The following is a 14,366-nucleotide window of genomic DNA, read 5'->3' on the forward strand; positions in this document are numbered from 1 at the left end:
CGCGGTTTCCATAGTGTAGTGGTTATCACATTCGCCTTACACGCGGAAGGTCCCCAGTTCGAGACTGGGTGGGAACAGGTTTTTTGTTTCGTCTCGTCATCTGGTTTTTGAAAACGATATACATTTTCAACGTTTTCCATTTTTTGTGGCAGTCAAGATATCTTCACACACAAAGGATTATCATGGGTTTCTGACTGGGTGAGAACTGGTTGCCGTCACTATTTGTGAAAGTTCTCTTCGCCGATGAAAGGGTGTCTGGTTTCAGACTTGCTCGTCGCATTTTGAAAAAGACTTACTGGGCCCCTAAAATGCCTCAGGAGCACGGCTGTTTCCATAGTGTAGTGGTTATTACGTTCACCTCACACGCGAAAGGTCCCCAGTTTGAGACTGAGTGGGAACAGGTTTTTCGTCTCGTCATCCGGTTTTTGAAAACGATATACATTTTCGACGTTTTCCATTTTTTGTGGCAGTCAAGATATCTTCACCAAAAAGTGTTATCATGGGATTCTGACTGGGTGTGAACTGTTTGCCGTCGCGATTTGTGCAATTCTCTTCGCCGATGAAAGGGTGTCTGGTTTCAGACTTGGTCTCGTTGCATTTTGAAAGAGACTTGCTGGACCACTTAAATACCGCAAAAGCATAGCAGTTTCCATAGTGTAGTGGTTATCACATTCGCCTAACACGCGAAAGGTCCCCAGTTCGAGACTGGGTGGGAACAGGTTTTTCGTCTCGTCATTCGTTTTTTGAAAACGATATACATTTTCGATGTTTTCCATTTTTTGTGGCAGTCAAGATATCTTCACCAAAAAGTGTTATCATGGGTTTCTGACTGGGTGAGAACTGTTTGCCGTTGCGATTTGTGCAAGTTCTCTTCGCCGATGAAAGGGTGTGTGGTTTCAGACTTGGTCTCGTTGCATTTTTAAAGAGACTTGCTGGGCCCCTAAATTGCTTCAGGACCGCAGCTGTTTCCATAGTGTAGTGGTTATCACGTTTGCCTCACACGCGAAAGGTCCCCAGTTCGAGACTGGGTGGAAACAGGATTATGCTCTCGTCATCTAGTTTATGAACACGATATACATTAGCGACATTTTCCATTTGTTGTGGCAGTCAAGATATCTTCATTCACAAAGGATTGTCTTGGGTTTCTGTCTGGGTAAGAACTGGATTCCATCGCATTTTGTACAATTTCCCTTTGCAGACGAAAGGGTGTCTGGTTTCAGACTTGGTCTCGTCGCATTTTAAAAAAGACTCGCTGGGCCACTTCACGGCCGCGATGGCACAGCAGTTTCCATAGTGTAGTGGTTATCCCATTCGCCTAACACGCGAAAGGTCCCCAGTTCGAGACTGGGTGGAAATATGTTTTTTTGTCTCGGCATCTGGTTTTTGAACACGATATTCATTCGCGACATTTTACATTTTTTGTGGCAGTCAAGATATCTTTACACACAAAAGGTTATCATGGGTTTCTGACTGGGTGTGAACTGTTTGCCGTCGCGATTTGTGCAAGTTCTCTTCGCCGATGAAAGGGTGTCTGGTTTCAGACTTAGTCTCGTCGCATTTTGAAAAAGACTTACTGGGCCCCTAAAATGCCTCAGGAGCAGAGCTGTTTCCATAGTGTAGTGGTTATCACGTTCGCCTCACACGCGAAAGGTCCCCAGTTCGAGACTGGGTGGAAACAGGATTATGCTCTCGTCATCTAGTTTATGAACACAATATACATTAGCGACATTTTCCATTTGTTGTGGCAGTCAAGATATCTTCATTCACAAAGGATTGTCTTGGGTTTCTGTCTGGGTCAGAACTGGATTCCATCGCTTTTTGTGCAAATTCCCTTTGCAGATGAAAGGGTGTCTGGTTTCGGACTTGGTCTCGTCGCATTTTAAAAAACACTCGCTGGGCCACTTAAAGGCCGCGCTGGCACAGCAGTTTCCATAGTGTTGTGGTTATCACATTCGCCTAACACGCGGAAGGTCCCCAATTCGAGACTGGGGGGAAACAGGTTTTCTGTCTCGGCATCTGGTTTTTGAACACGATATTCATTAGCGACCTTTTACATTTTTTGTGGCAGTAAAGATATCTTTACACACAAAAGGTTATCATGGGTTTCTGACTGGGTGTTAACTGTTTGCCGTCGCGATTTGTGCAAGTTCTCTTCGCCGATGAAAGGGTGTCTGGTTTCAGACTTAGTCTCGTTGCATTTTGAAAGAGACTTGCTGGGCCCCTAAATTGCTTCAGGAGCACAGCTGTTTCCATAGTGTAGTGGTTATCACGTTCGCCTCACACGCGAAAGGTCCCCAGTTCGAGACTGGGTGGAAACAGAATAATGCTCTCGTCATCTAGTTTATAAACACGATATACATTAGCGACATTTTCCATTTGTTGTGGCAGTCAAGATATCTTCATTCACAAAGGATTGTCTTGGGTTTCTGTCTGGGTCAGAACTGGATTCCATCGCTTTTTGTGCAAATTCCCTTTGCAGATGAAAGGGTGTCTGGTTTCAGACTTGGTCTCGTCGCATTTTAAAAAAGACTCGCTGGGCCACTTAAAGGCCGCGCTGGCACAGCAGTTTCCATAGTGTAGTGGTTATCACATTCGCCTAACACGCGAAAGGTCCCCAGTTCGAGACTGGGTGGAAACAGGTTTTTTGTCTCGGCATCTGGTTTTTGAACACGATATTCATTAGCGACCTTTTAAATTTTTTGTGGCAGTAAAGATATCTTCACACACAAAGGATTATCATGGGTTTCTCACTGGGTGAGAACTGGTTGCCGTCACTATTTGTGCAAGTTCTCTTCGCCGATGAAAGGGTGTCTGGTTTCAGACTTGGTCTCGTCGCATTTTGAAAGAGACTTTCTGGGCCCCTTAAATGACACAAAAGCACCGCGGTTTCCATAGTGTAGTGGTTATCACATTCCCCTTACACGCGGAAGGTCCCCAGTTCGAGACTGGGTGGGAACAGGTTTTTCATCTCGTCATCTGGTTTTTGGAAACGATATACATTTTCAACGTTTTCCATTTTTTGTGGCAGTCAAGATATCTTCACACACAAAGGATTATCATGGGTTTCTGACTGGGTGAGAACTGGTTGCAGTCACTATTTGTGCAAGTTCTCTTCGCCGATGAAAGGGTGTCTGGTTTCAGACTTGGTCTCGTCGCATTTTGAAAGAGACTTTCTGGGCCCCTTAAATGACACAAAAGCACCGCAGTTTCCATAGTGTAGTGGTTATCACATTCGCCTAACACGTGAAAGGTCCCCAGTTCGAGACTGGGTGGGAACAGGTTTTTCGTCTCGTCATCCGGTTTTTGAAAACGATATACATTTTCGACGTTTTCCATTTTTTGTGGCAGTCAAGATATCTTTACACACAAAAGGTTATCATGGGTTTCTGACTGGGTGTGAACTGTTTGCCGTCGCGATTTGTGCAAGTTCTCTTCGCCGATGAAAGGGTGTCTGGTTTCAGACTTGGTCTCGTTGCATTTTGAAAGAGACTTGCTGGACCACTTCAATGCCTCAAAAGCACAGCAGTTTCCATAGTGTAGTGGTTATCTCGTTCGCCTTACACGTGGAGGGTCCCCAGTTCGAGACTGGGTGGGAACAGGTTTTTCGTCTCGTCATCGGGTTTTTGAAAACGATATACATTTTCGACGTTTTCCATTTTTTGTGGCAGTCAAGATATCTTCACCAAAAAGTGTTATCATGGGTTTCTGAATAGGTGTGAACTGTTTGCCGTCGCGATTTGTGCAAGTTCTCTTCGCCGATGAAAGGGTGTCTGGTTTCAGACTTGGTCTCGTCGCATTTTGAAAGAGACTTTCTGGGCCCCTTAAATGTCGGAAATGCACCGCAGTTTCCATAGTGTAGTGGTTATCACGTTTGCCTTACACGCGGAAGGTCCCCAGTTCGAGACTGGGTGGGAACAGGTTTTTCGTCTCGTCATCGGGTTTTTGAAAATGATATACATTTTCGACGTTTTCCATTTTTTGTGGCAGTCAAGATATCTTTACACACAAAAGGTTATCATGGGTTTCTGACTGGGTGTGAACTGTTTGCCGTCGCGATTTGTGCAAGTTCTCTTCGCCGATGAAAGGGTGTCTGGTTTCAGACTTAGTCTCGTTGCATTTTGAAAGAGACTTGCTGGGCCCCTAAATTGCTCCAGGAGCACAGCTGTTTCCATAGTGTAGTGGTTATCACGTTCGCCTCACACGCGAAAGGTCCCCAGTTCGAGACTGGGTGGAAACAGAATAATGCTCTCGTCATCTAGTTTATAAACACTATATACATTAGCGACATTTTCCATTTGTTGTGGCAGTCAAGATATCTTCATTCACAAAGGATTGTCTTGGGTTTCTGTCTGGGTCAGAAGTGGATTCCATCGCTTTTTGTGCAAATTCCCTTTGCAGATGAAAGGGTGTCTGGTTTCAGACTTGGTCTCGTCGCATTTTAAAAAAGACTCGCTGGGCCACTTAAAGGCCGCGCTGGCACAGCAGTTTCCATAGTGTAGTGGTTATCACATTCGCCTAACACGCGAAAGGTCCCCAGTTCGAGACTGGGTGGAAACAGGTTTTTTGTCTCGGCATCTGGTTTTTGAACACGATATTCATTAGCGACCTTTTACATTTTTTGTGGCAGTAAAGATATCTTCACACACAAAGGATTATCATGGGTTTCTCACTGGGTGAGAACTGGTTGCCGTCACTATTTGTGCAAGTTCTCTTCGCCGATGAAAGGGTGTCTGGTTTCAGCCTTGGTCTCGTCGCATTTTTAAAGAGACTTTCTGGGCCCCTTAAATGACACAAAAGCACCGCGGTTTCCATAGTGTAGTGGTTATCACATTCGCCTTACACGCGGAAGGTCCCCAGTTCGAGACTGGGTGGGAACAGGTTTTTCGTCTCGTCATCTGGTTTTTGAAAACGATATACATTTTCAACGTTTTCCATTTTTTGTGGCAGTCAAGATATCTTCACACACAAAGGATTATCATGGGTTTCTGACTGGGTGAGAACTGGTTGCAGTCACTATTTGTGCAAGTTCTCTTCGCCGATGAAAGGGTGTCTGGTTTCAGACTTGGTCTCGTCGCATTTTGAAAGAGACTTTCTGGGCCCCTTAAATGACACAAAAGCACCGCAGTTTCCATAGTGTAGTGGTTATCACATTCGCCTAACACGTGAAAGGTCCCCAGTTCGAGACTGGGTGGGAACAGGTTTTTCGTCTCGTCATCCGGTTTTTGAAAACGATATACATTTTCGACGTTTTCCATTTTTTGTGGCAGTCAAGATATCTTTACACACAAAAGGTTATCATGGGTTTCTGACTGGGTGTGAACTGTTTGCCGTCGCGATTTGTGCAAGTTCTCTTCGCCGATGAAAGGGTGTCTGGTTTCAGACTTGGTCTCGTTGCATTTTGAAAGAGACTTGCTGGGCCCCTTTAATGCAGCTAAAGCAAAGCAGTTTCCATAGTGTAGTAGTGATCACGTTCGCCTGTTACACGAAAGGTCCCCTGTTCGAAAATGGGTGGGAGCAGGATTTTCGTCTCGTCATCCGGTTTTTGAAAACGATATACATTTTCCACGTTTTCCATTTTTTGTGGCAGTCAAGATATCTTTACACACAAAAGGTTATCATGGGTTATCTGACTGGGTGTGAACTGTTTGCCGTCGCGATTTGTGCAAGTTCTCTTCGCCGATGAAAGGGTGTCTGGTTTCAGACTTGGTCTCGTTGCATTTTGAAAGAGACTTGCTGGGCCCCTAAATTGCTTCAGTACCACAGCCGTTTCCATAGTGTAGTGGTTATCACGTTCGCCTCACACGCGAAAGGTCCCCAGTTCGAGACTGGGTGGAAACAGGATTATGCTGTCGTCATCTAGTTTATGAACACAATATACATTAGCGACATTTTCCATTTGTTGTGGCAGTCAAGATATCTTCATTCACAAAGGATTGTCTTGGGTTTCTGTCTGGGTCAGAACTGGATTCCAATCGCATTTTGTGCAAGTTCCCTTTGCAGACGAAAGGCTGTCTGGTTTCAGACTTGGTCTCGTCGCATTTTAAAAAAGACTCGCTGGGCCACTTAACGGCCACGATGGCACAGCAGTTTCCATAGTGTAGTGGTTATCACATTCGCCTAACACGCGAAAGGTCCCCAGTTCGAGACTGGGTGGAAACAGGTTTTTTGTCTCGGCATCTGGTTTTTGAACACGATATTCATTCGCGACATTTTACATTTTTTTTGGCAGTCAAGATATCTTCATTCACAAAGGATTATCTTGGGTTTCTGTCTGGGTCAGAACTGGATTCCATCGCTATTTGTGCAAGTTCTCTTCGCCGATGAAAGGGTGTCTAGTTTCAGACTTGGTCTCGTCGCATTTTGAAAGAGACTTGTTGGACCACTTCAATGCCTCAAAAGCACAGCAGTTTCCATAGTGTAGTGGTTATCACATTCGCCTAACACGCGAAAGGTCCCCAGTTCGAGACTGGGTGGAAACAGGTTTTTTGTCTCGGCATCTGGTTTTTGAACACGATATTCATTTGCGACCTTTTACATTTTTTGTGGCAGTAAAGATATCTTCACACACAAAAAGGATTATCATGGGTTTCTCACTGGGTGAGAACTGGTTGCCGTCACTATTTGTGCAAGTTCTCTTCGCCGATGAAAGGGTGTCTGGTTTCAGACTTGGTCTCGTCGCATTTTGAAAGAGACTTTCTGGGCCCCTTAAATGACACAAAAGCACCGCGGTTTCCATAGTGTAGTGGTTATCACATTCGCCTTACACGCGGAAGGTCCCCAGTTCGAGACTGGGTGGGAACAGGTTTTTTGTTTCGTCTCGTCATCTGGTTTTTGAAAACGATATACATTTTCAACGTTTTCCATTTTTTGTGGCAGTCAAGATATCTTCACACACAAAGGATTATCATGGGTTTCTGACTGGGTGAGAACTGGTTGCCGTCACTATTTGTGAAAGTTCTCTTCGCCGATGAAAGGGTGTCTGGTTTCAGACTTGCTCGTCGCATTTTGAAAAAGACTTACTGGGCCCCTAAAATGCCTCAGGAGCACGGCTGTTTCCATAGTGTAGTGGTTATTACGTTCACCTCACACGCGAAAGGTCCCCAGTTTGAGACTGAGTGGGAACAGGTTTTTCGTCTCGTCATCCGGTTTTTGAAAACGATATACATTTTCGACGTTTTCCATTTTTTGTGGCAGTCAAGATATCTTCACCAAAAAGTGTTATCATGGGATTCTGACTGGGTGTGAACTGTTTGCCGTCGCGATTTGTGCAATTCTCTTCGCCGATGAAAGGGTGTCTGGTTTCAGACTTGGTCTCGTTGCATTTTGAAAGAGACTTGCTGGACCACTTAAATACCGCAAAAGCATAGCAGTTTCCATAGTGTAGTGGTTATCACATTCGCCTAACACGCGAAAGGTCCCCAGTTCGAGACTGGGTGGGAACAGGTTTTTCGTCTCGTCATTCGTTTTTTGAAAACGATATACATTTTCGATGTTTTCCATTTTTTGTGGCAGTCAAGATATCTTCACCAAAAAGTGTTATCATGGGTTTCTGACTGGGTGAGAACTGTTTGCCGTTGCGATTTGTGCAAGTTCTCTTCGCCGATGAAAGGGTGTGTGGTTTCAGACTTGGTCTCGTTGCAGTTTTAAAGAGACTTGCTGGGCCCCTAAATTGCTTCAGGACCGCAGCTGTTTCCATAGTGTAGTGGTTATCACGTTTGCCTCACACGCGAAAGGTCCCCAGTTCGAGACTGGGTGGAAACAGGATTATGCTCTCGTCATCTAGTTTATGAACACGATATACATTAGCGACATTTTCCATTTGTTGTGGCAGTCAAGATATCTTCATTCACAAAGGATTGTCTTGGGTTTCTGTCTGGGTCAGAACTGGATTCCATCGCATTTTGTACAATTTCCCTTTGCAGACGAAAGGGTGTCTGGTTTCAGACTTGGTCTCGTCGCATTTTAAAAAAGACTCGCTGGGCCACTTAACGGCCGCGATAGCACAGCAGTTTCCATAGTGTAGTGGTTATCACATTCGCCTAACACGCGAAAGGTCCCCAGTTCGAGACTGGGTGGAAACAGGTTTTTTGTCTCGGCATCTGGTTTTTGAACACGATATTCATTCGCGACATTTTAATTTTTTTTTGGCAGTCAAGATATCTTCATTCACAAAGGATTATCTTGGGTTTCTGTCTGGGTCAGAACTGGATTCCATCGCTATTTGTGCAAGTTCTCTTCGCCGATGAAAGGGTGTCTAGTTTCAGACTTGGTCTCGTCGCATTTTGAAAGAGACTTGCTGGACCACTTCAATGCCTCAAAAGCACAGCAGTTTCCATAGTTTAGTGGTTATCACGTTCGCCTTACACTCGGAAGGTCCCCAGTTCGAGACTGGGTGGGAACAGGTTTTTCGTCTCGTCATCGGGTTTTTGAAAACGATATACATTTTCGACGTTTTCCATTTTTTGTGGCAGTCAAGATATCTTCACCAAAAAGTGTTATCATGGGTTTCTGACTGGGTGTGAACTGTTTGCCGTCGCGATTTGTGCAAGTTCTCTTCGCCGATGAAAGGGTGTCTGGTTTCAGACTTAGTCTCGTTGCATTTTGAAAGAGACTTGCTGGGCCCCTAAATTGCTTCAGGAGCACAGCTGTTTCCATAGTGTAGTGGTTATCACGTTCGCCTCACACGCGAAAGGTCCCCAGTTCGAGACTGGGTGGAAACAGGATTATGCTCTCGTCATCTAGTTTATGAACACGATATATATTAGCGACATTTTCCATTTGTTGTGGCAGTCAAGATATCTTCATTCACAAAGGATTGTCTTGGGTTTCTGTCTGGGTCAGAACTGGATTCCATCGCATTTTGTGCAATTTCCCTTTGCAGACGAAAGGGTGTCTGGTTTCAGACTTGGTCTCGTCGCATTTTAAAAAAGACTCGCTGGGCCACTTAACGGCCGCGATGGCACAGCAGTTTCCATAGTGTAGTGGTTATCACGTTCGCCTTACACGCGGAAGGTCCCCAGTTCGAGACTAGGTGGGAACAGGTTTTTCGTCTCGTCATCGGGTTTTTGAAAACGATATACATTTTCGACGTTTTCCATTTTTTGTGGCAGTCAAGATATCTTCACCAAAAAGTGTTATCATGGGTTTCTGACTGGGTGTGAACTGTTTGCCGTCGCGATTTGTGCAAGTTCTCTTCGCCGATGAAAGGGTGTCTGGTTTCAGACTTGGTCTCGTCGCATTTTGAAAGAGACTTTCTGGGCCCCTCAAATGTCGGAAATGCACCGCAGTTTCCATAGTGTAGTGGTTATCATGTTTGCCTAACACTCGAAAGGTCTCCAGTTCGAGACTGGGTGGGAACAGGTATTTCGTCTCGTCATCGGGTTTTTGAAAACGATATACATTTTCGACGTTTTCCATTTTTTGTGGCAGTCAAGATATCTTTACACACAAAAGGTTATCATGGGTTTCTGACTGGGTGTGAACTGTTTGGCGTCGCGATTTGTGCAAGTTCTCTTCGCCGATGAAAGGGTGTCTGGTTTCAGACTTGGTCTCGTCGAATTTTGAAAGAGACTTGCTGGGCCCCTTTAATGCATCTAAAGCAAAGCAGTTTCCATAGTGTAGTGGTTATCACGTTCGCCTAATACACGAAAGGTCCCCTTTTCGAAAATGGGTGGGAGCAGGTTTTTCGTCTCGTCATCCGGTTTTTGAAAACAATATACATTTTCGACGTTTTCCATTTTTTGTGGCAGTCAAGATATCTTTACACACAAAAGGTTATCATGGGTTTCTGACTGGGTGTGAACTGTTTGCCGTCGCGATTTGTGCAAGTTCTCTTCGCCGATGAAAGGGTGTCTGGTTTCAGACTTGGTCTCTTTGCATTTTTAAAGAGACTTGCTGGGCCCCTAAATTGCTTCAGGACCGCAGCTGTTTCCATAGTGTAGTGGTTATCCCGTTCGCCTCACACGCGAAAGGTCCCCAGTTCGAGACTGGGTGGAAACAGGATTATGCTCTCGTCATCTAGTTTATGAACACGATTTCCATTAGCGACATTTTCCATTTGTTGTGGCAGTCAAGATATCTTCATTCACAAAGGATTGTCTTGGGTTTCTGTCTGGGTCAGAACTGGATTCCATCGCATTTTGTGCAATTTCCCTTTGCAGACGAAAGGGTGTCTGGTTTCAGACTTGGTCTCGTCGCATTTTAAAAAAGACTCGCTGGGCCACTTAACGGCCGCGAAGGCACAGCAGTTTCCATAGTGTAGTGGTTATCACATTCGCCGAACACGCGAAAAGTCCCCAGTTCGAGACTGGGTGGAAACAGGTTTTTTGTCTCGGCATCTGGTTTTTGAACACGATATTCATTCGCGACATTTTACATTTTTTGTGGCAGTCAAGATATCTTCATTCACAAAGGATTATCTTGGGTTTCTGTCTGGGTCAGAACTGGATTCCATCGCTATTTGTGCAAGTTCTCTTCGCCGATGAAAGGGTGTCTGGTTTCAGACTTGGTCTCGTCGCATTTTGAAAGAGACTTGCTGGACCACTTAAATACCGCAAAAGCACAGCAGTTTCAATAGTGTAGTGGTTATCACGTTTGCCTTACACACAGAAGGTCCCCAGTTCGAGACTGGGTGGGAACAGGTTTTTCGTCTCGTCATTGGGTTTTTGAAAACGATATACATTTTCGACGTTTTCCATTTTTTGTGGCAGTCAAGATATCTTCACCAAAAAGTGTTATCATGGGTTTCTGACTGGGTGTGAACTGTTTGCCGTCGCGATTTGTGCAAGTTCTCTTCGCCGATGAAAGGGTGTCTGGTTTCAGACTTGGTCTCGTCGCATTTTGAAAAAGACTTACTGGGCCCCTAAAATGCCTCAGGAGCAGAGCTGTTTCCATAGTGTAGTGGTTATCACATTAGCCTAACACGCGGAAGGTCCCCAATTCGAGACTGGGGGGAAACAGGTTTTCTGTCTCGGCATCTGGTTTTTGAACACGATATTCATTAGCGACCTTTTACATTTTTTGTGGCAGTCAAGATATCTTCACACACAAAGGATTATCATGGGTTTCTGACTGGGTGAGAACTGGTTGCCGTCACTATTTGTGCAAGTTCTCTTCGCCGATGAAAGGGTGTCTGGTTTCAGACTTGGTCTCGTCGCATTTTGAAAGAGACTTTCTGGGCCCCTTAAATGACACAAAAGCACCGCAGTTTCCATATTGTAGTGGTTATCACATTCGCCTAACACGTGAAAGGTCCCCAGTTCGAGACTGGGTGGGAACAGGTTTTTCGTCTCGTCATCCGGTTTTTGAAAACGAAATATATTTTCGACGTTTTCCATTTTTTGTGGCAGTCAAGATATCTTCACCAAAAAGTGTTATCATGGGTTTCTGACTGGGTGAGAACTGTTTGCCGTCGCGATTTGTGCAAGTTCTCTTCGCTGATGAAAGGGTGTCTGGTTTCAGACTTGGTCTCGTTGCATTTTGAAAGAGACTTGCTGGGCCCCTTTAATGCAGCTAAAGCAAAGCAGTTACCATAGTGTAGTGGTGATCACGTTCGCCTATTATACGAAAGGTCCCCTGTTCTAAAATGGGTGGGAGCAGGTTTTTCGTCTCGTCATCGGGTTTTTGAAAACGATATACATTTTCGACGTTTTCCATTTTTTGTGGCAGTCAAGATATCTTTACACACAAAAGGTTATCATGGGTTTCTGACTGGGTGTGAACTGTTTGCCGTCGCGATTTGTGCAAGTTCTCTTCGCCGATGAAAGGGTGTCTGGTTTCAGACTTGGTCTCGTTGCATTTTGAAAGAGACTTGCTGGGCCCCTAAATTGCTTCAGGACCACAGCCGTTTCCATAGTGTAGTGGTTATCACGTTCGCCTCACACGCGAAAGGTCACCAGTTCGAGACTGGGTGGAAACAGGATTATGCTGTCGTCATCTAGTTTATGAACACAATATACATTAGCGACATTTTCCATTTATTGTGGCAGTCAAGATATCTTCATTCACAAAGGATTGTCTTGGGTTTCTGTCTGGGTCAGAACTGGATTCCATCGCATTTTGTGCAAGTTCCCTTTGCAGACGAAAGGCTGTCTGGTTTCAGACTTGGTCTCGTCGCATTTTAAAAAAGACTCGCTGGGCCACTTAACGGGCGCAATGGCACAGCAGTTTCCATAGTGTAGTGGTTATCACATTCGCCTAACACGCGAAAGGTCCCCAGTTCGAGACTGGGTGGAAACAGGTTTTTTGTCTCGGCATCTGGTTTTTGAACACGATATTCATTCGCGACATTTTAAATTTTTTTTGGCAGTCGAGATATCTTCATTCACAAAGGATTATCTTGGGTTTCTGTCTGGGTCAGAACTGGATTCCATCGCTATTTGTGCAAGTTCTCTTCGCCGATGAAAGGGTGTCTAGTTTCAGACTTGGTCTCGTCGCATTTTGAAAGAGACTTGCTGGACCACTTCAATGCCTCAAAAGCACAGCAGTTTCCATAGTGTAGTGGTTATCACGTTCGCCTTACACGCGGAAGGTCCCCAGTTCGAGACTAGGTGGGAACAGGTTTTTCGTCTCGTCATCGGGTTTTTGAAAACGATATACATTTTCGACGTTTTCCATTTTTTGTGGCAGTCAAGATATCTTCACCAAAAAGTGTTATCATGGGTTTCTGACTGGGTGTGAACTGTTTGCCGTCGCGATTTGTGCAAGTTCTCTTCGCCGATGAAAGGGTGTCTGGTTTCAGACTTGGTCTCGTCGCATTTTGAAAGAGACATTCTGGGCCCCTTAAATGTCAGAAATGCACCGCAGTTTCCATAGTGTAGTGGTTATCACGTTCGCCTTACACGCGGAAGGTCCCCAGTTTGAGACTGGGTGGGAACAGGTTTTTCGTCTCGTCATCGGGTTTTTGAAAACGATATACATTTTCGACGTTTTCCATTTTTTGTGGCAGTCAAGATATCTTCACCAAAAAGTGTTATCATGGGTTTCTGACTGGGTGTGAACTGTTTGCCGTCGCGATTTGTGCAAGTTCTCTTCGCCGATGAAAGGGTGTCTGGTTTCAGACTTAGTCTCGTTGCATTTTGAAAGAGACTTGCTGGGCCCCTAAATTGCTTCAGGAGCACAGCTGTTTCCATAGTGTAGTGGTTATCACGTTCGCCTCACACGCGAAAGGTCCCCAGTTCGAGACTGGGTGGAAACAGGATTATGCTCTCGTCATCTAGTTTATGAACACGATATATATTAGCGACATTTTCCATTTGTTGTGGCAGTCAAGATATCTTCATTCACAAAGGATTGTCTTGGGTTTCTGTCTGGGTCAGAACTGGATTCCATCGCATTTTGTGCAATTTCCCTTTGCAGACGAAAGGGTGTCTGGTTTCAGACTTGGTCTCGTCGCATTTTAAAAAAGACTCGCTGGGCCACTTAACGGCCGCGATGGCACAGCAGTTTCCATAGTGTAGTGGTTATCACGTTCGCCTTACACGCGGAAGGTCCCCAGTTCGAGACTAGGTGGGAACAGGTTTTTCGTCTCGTCATCGGGTTTTTGAAAACGATATACATTTTCGACGTTTTCCATTTTTTGTGGCAGTCAAGATATCTTCACCAAAAAGTGTTATCATGGGTTTCTGACTGGGTGTGAACTGTTTGCCGTCGCGATTTGTGCAAGTTCTCTTCGCCGATGAAAGGGTGTCTGGTTTCAGACTTGGTCTCGTCGCATTTTGAAAGAGACTTTCTGGGCCCCTCAAATGTCGGAAATGCACCGCAGTTTCCATAGTGTAGTGGTTATCATGTTTGCCTAACACTCGAAAGGTCTCCAGTTCGAGACTGGGTGGGAACAGGTATTTCGTCTCGTCATCGGGTTTTTGAAAACGATATGCATTTTCGACGTTTTCCATTTTTTGTGGCAGTCAAGATATCTTTACACACAAAAGGTTATCATGGGTTTCTGACTGGGTGTGAACTGTTTGGCGTCGCGATTTGTGCAAGTTCTCTTCGCCGATGAAAGGGTGTCTGGTTTCAGACTTGGTCTCGTCGAATTTTGAAAGAGACTTGCTGGGCCCCTTTAATGCATCTAAAGCAAAGCAGTTTCCATAGTGTAGTGGTTATCACGTTCGCCTAATACACGAAAGGTCCCCTTTTCGAAAATGGGTGGGAGCAGGTTTTTCGTCTCGTCATCCGGTTTTTGAAAACAATATACATTTTCGACGTTTTCCATTTTTTGTGGCAGTCAAGATATCTTTACACACAAAAGGTTATCATGGGTTTCTGACTGGGTGTGAACTGTTTGCCGTCGCGATTTGTGCAAGTTCTCTTCGCCGATGAAAGGGTGTCTGGTTTCAGACTTGGTCTCGTTGCATTTTTAAAGAGAC

At 44.9% G+C, this 14,366-nt stretch overlaps 1 protein-coding gene and 32 non-coding genes across 34 annotated transcripts in view; 32 read left to right on the forward strand and 1 right to left on the reverse strand.

The window, feature by feature from the left end:
• galnt18a (UDP-N-acetyl-alpha-D-galactosamine:polypeptide N-acetylgalactosaminyltransferase 18a) overlaps positions 1 to 14,366 on the reverse strand; it is a 285,922-nt gene that overhangs the window by 97,829 nt on the left and 173,727 nt on the right. The window lies entirely within an intron of this gene.
• Positions 5 to 77, forward strand: trnav-uac (transfer RNA valine (anticodon UAC)). The gene has a single exon. It is a non-coding gene; the product is annotated as a tRNA-Val (tRNA).
• On the forward strand, positions 646 to 718 carry trnav-aac (transfer RNA valine (anticodon AAC)). The gene has a single exon. It is a non-coding gene; the product is annotated as a tRNA-Val (tRNA).
• Positions 965 to 1,037, forward strand: trnav-cac (transfer RNA valine (anticodon CAC)). Its single transcript has one exon. It is a non-coding gene; the product is annotated as a tRNA-Val (tRNA).
• trnav-aac (transfer RNA valine (anticodon AAC)) lies at positions 1,285 to 1,357 on the forward strand. Its single transcript has one exon. It is a non-coding gene; the product is annotated as a tRNA-Val (tRNA).
• trnav-cac (transfer RNA valine (anticodon CAC)) lies at positions 1,606 to 1,678 on the forward strand. The gene has a single exon. It is a non-coding gene; the product is annotated as a tRNA-Val (tRNA).
• trnav-cac (transfer RNA valine (anticodon CAC)) lies at positions 2,246 to 2,318 on the forward strand. Its single transcript has one exon. It is a non-coding gene; the product is annotated as a tRNA-Val (tRNA).
• trnav-aac (transfer RNA valine (anticodon AAC)) lies at positions 2,566 to 2,638 on the forward strand. The gene has a single exon. It is a non-coding gene; the product is annotated as a tRNA-Val (tRNA).
• trnav-uac (transfer RNA valine (anticodon UAC)) lies at positions 2,886 to 2,958 on the forward strand. Its single transcript has one exon. It is a non-coding gene; the product is annotated as a tRNA-Val (tRNA).
• trnav-aac (transfer RNA valine (anticodon AAC)) lies at positions 3,206 to 3,278 on the forward strand. Its single transcript has one exon. It is a non-coding gene; the product is annotated as a tRNA-Val (tRNA).
• Positions 3,526 to 3,598, forward strand: trnav-uac (transfer RNA valine (anticodon UAC)). Its single transcript has one exon. It is a non-coding gene; the product is annotated as a tRNA-Val (tRNA).
• On the forward strand, positions 3,845 to 3,917 carry trnav-uac (transfer RNA valine (anticodon UAC)). The gene has a single exon. It is a non-coding gene; the product is annotated as a tRNA-Val (tRNA).
• trnav-cac (transfer RNA valine (anticodon CAC)) lies at positions 4,165 to 4,237 on the forward strand. The gene has a single exon. It is a non-coding gene; the product is annotated as a tRNA-Val (tRNA).
• On the forward strand, positions 4,485 to 4,557 carry trnav-aac (transfer RNA valine (anticodon AAC)). The gene has a single exon. It is a non-coding gene; the product is annotated as a tRNA-Val (tRNA).
• On the forward strand, positions 4,805 to 4,877 carry trnav-uac (transfer RNA valine (anticodon UAC)). The gene has a single exon. It is a non-coding gene; the product is annotated as a tRNA-Val (tRNA).
• On the forward strand, positions 5,125 to 5,197 carry trnav-aac (transfer RNA valine (anticodon AAC)). The gene has a single exon. It is a non-coding gene; the product is annotated as a tRNA-Val (tRNA).
• Positions 5,766 to 5,838, forward strand: trnav-cac (transfer RNA valine (anticodon CAC)). Its single transcript has one exon. It is a non-coding gene; the product is annotated as a tRNA-Val (tRNA).
• trnav-aac (transfer RNA valine (anticodon AAC)) lies at positions 6,087 to 6,159 on the forward strand. The gene has a single exon. It is a non-coding gene; the product is annotated as a tRNA-Val (tRNA).
• trnav-aac (transfer RNA valine (anticodon AAC)) lies at positions 6,407 to 6,479 on the forward strand. Its single transcript has one exon. It is a non-coding gene; the product is annotated as a tRNA-Val (tRNA).
• trnav-uac (transfer RNA valine (anticodon UAC)) lies at positions 6,729 to 6,801 on the forward strand. Its single transcript has one exon. It is a non-coding gene; the product is annotated as a tRNA-Val (tRNA).
• On the forward strand, positions 7,370 to 7,442 carry trnav-aac (transfer RNA valine (anticodon AAC)). Its single transcript has one exon. It is a non-coding gene; the product is annotated as a tRNA-Val (tRNA).
• Positions 7,689 to 7,761, forward strand: trnav-cac (transfer RNA valine (anticodon CAC)). The gene has a single exon. It is a non-coding gene; the product is annotated as a tRNA-Val (tRNA).
• trnav-aac (transfer RNA valine (anticodon AAC)) lies at positions 8,009 to 8,081 on the forward strand. Its single transcript has one exon. It is a non-coding gene; the product is annotated as a tRNA-Val (tRNA).
• Positions 8,648 to 8,720, forward strand: trnav-cac (transfer RNA valine (anticodon CAC)). The gene has a single exon. It is a non-coding gene; the product is annotated as a tRNA-Val (tRNA).
• On the forward strand, positions 8,968 to 9,040 carry trnav-uac (transfer RNA valine (anticodon UAC)). The gene has a single exon. It is a non-coding gene; the product is annotated as a tRNA-Val (tRNA).
• Positions 9,927 to 9,999, forward strand: trnav-cac (transfer RNA valine (anticodon CAC)). Its single transcript has one exon. It is a non-coding gene; the product is annotated as a tRNA-Val (tRNA).
• On the forward strand, positions 10,567 to 10,639 carry trnav-uac (transfer RNA valine (anticodon UAC)). The gene has a single exon. It is a non-coding gene; the product is annotated as a tRNA-Val (tRNA).
• trnav-cac (transfer RNA valine (anticodon CAC)) lies at positions 11,845 to 11,917 on the forward strand. Its single transcript has one exon. It is a non-coding gene; the product is annotated as a tRNA-Val (tRNA).
• trnav-aac (transfer RNA valine (anticodon AAC)) lies at positions 12,165 to 12,237 on the forward strand. The gene has a single exon. It is a non-coding gene; the product is annotated as a tRNA-Val (tRNA).
• On the forward strand, positions 12,485 to 12,557 carry trnav-uac (transfer RNA valine (anticodon UAC)). Its single transcript has one exon. It is a non-coding gene; the product is annotated as a tRNA-Val (tRNA).
• Positions 12,804 to 12,876, forward strand: trnav-uac (transfer RNA valine (anticodon UAC)). Its single transcript has one exon. It is a non-coding gene; the product is annotated as a tRNA-Val (tRNA).
• On the forward strand, positions 13,123 to 13,195 carry trnav-cac (transfer RNA valine (anticodon CAC)). The gene has a single exon. It is a non-coding gene; the product is annotated as a tRNA-Val (tRNA).
• On the forward strand, positions 13,443 to 13,515 carry trnav-uac (transfer RNA valine (anticodon UAC)). Its single transcript has one exon. It is a non-coding gene; the product is annotated as a tRNA-Val (tRNA).

This window comes from Idiotropiscis lumnitzeri, chromosome 6 (assembly GCF_059441095.1).
Source record: "Idiotropiscis lumnitzeri isolate Australia: NSW breed Sydney's pygmy pipehorse chromosome 6, RoL_Ilum_1.0, whole genome shotgun sequence".
NCBI lineage: Eukaryota > Metazoa > Chordata > Actinopteri > Syngnathiformes > Syngnathidae > Idiotropiscis > Idiotropiscis lumnitzeri.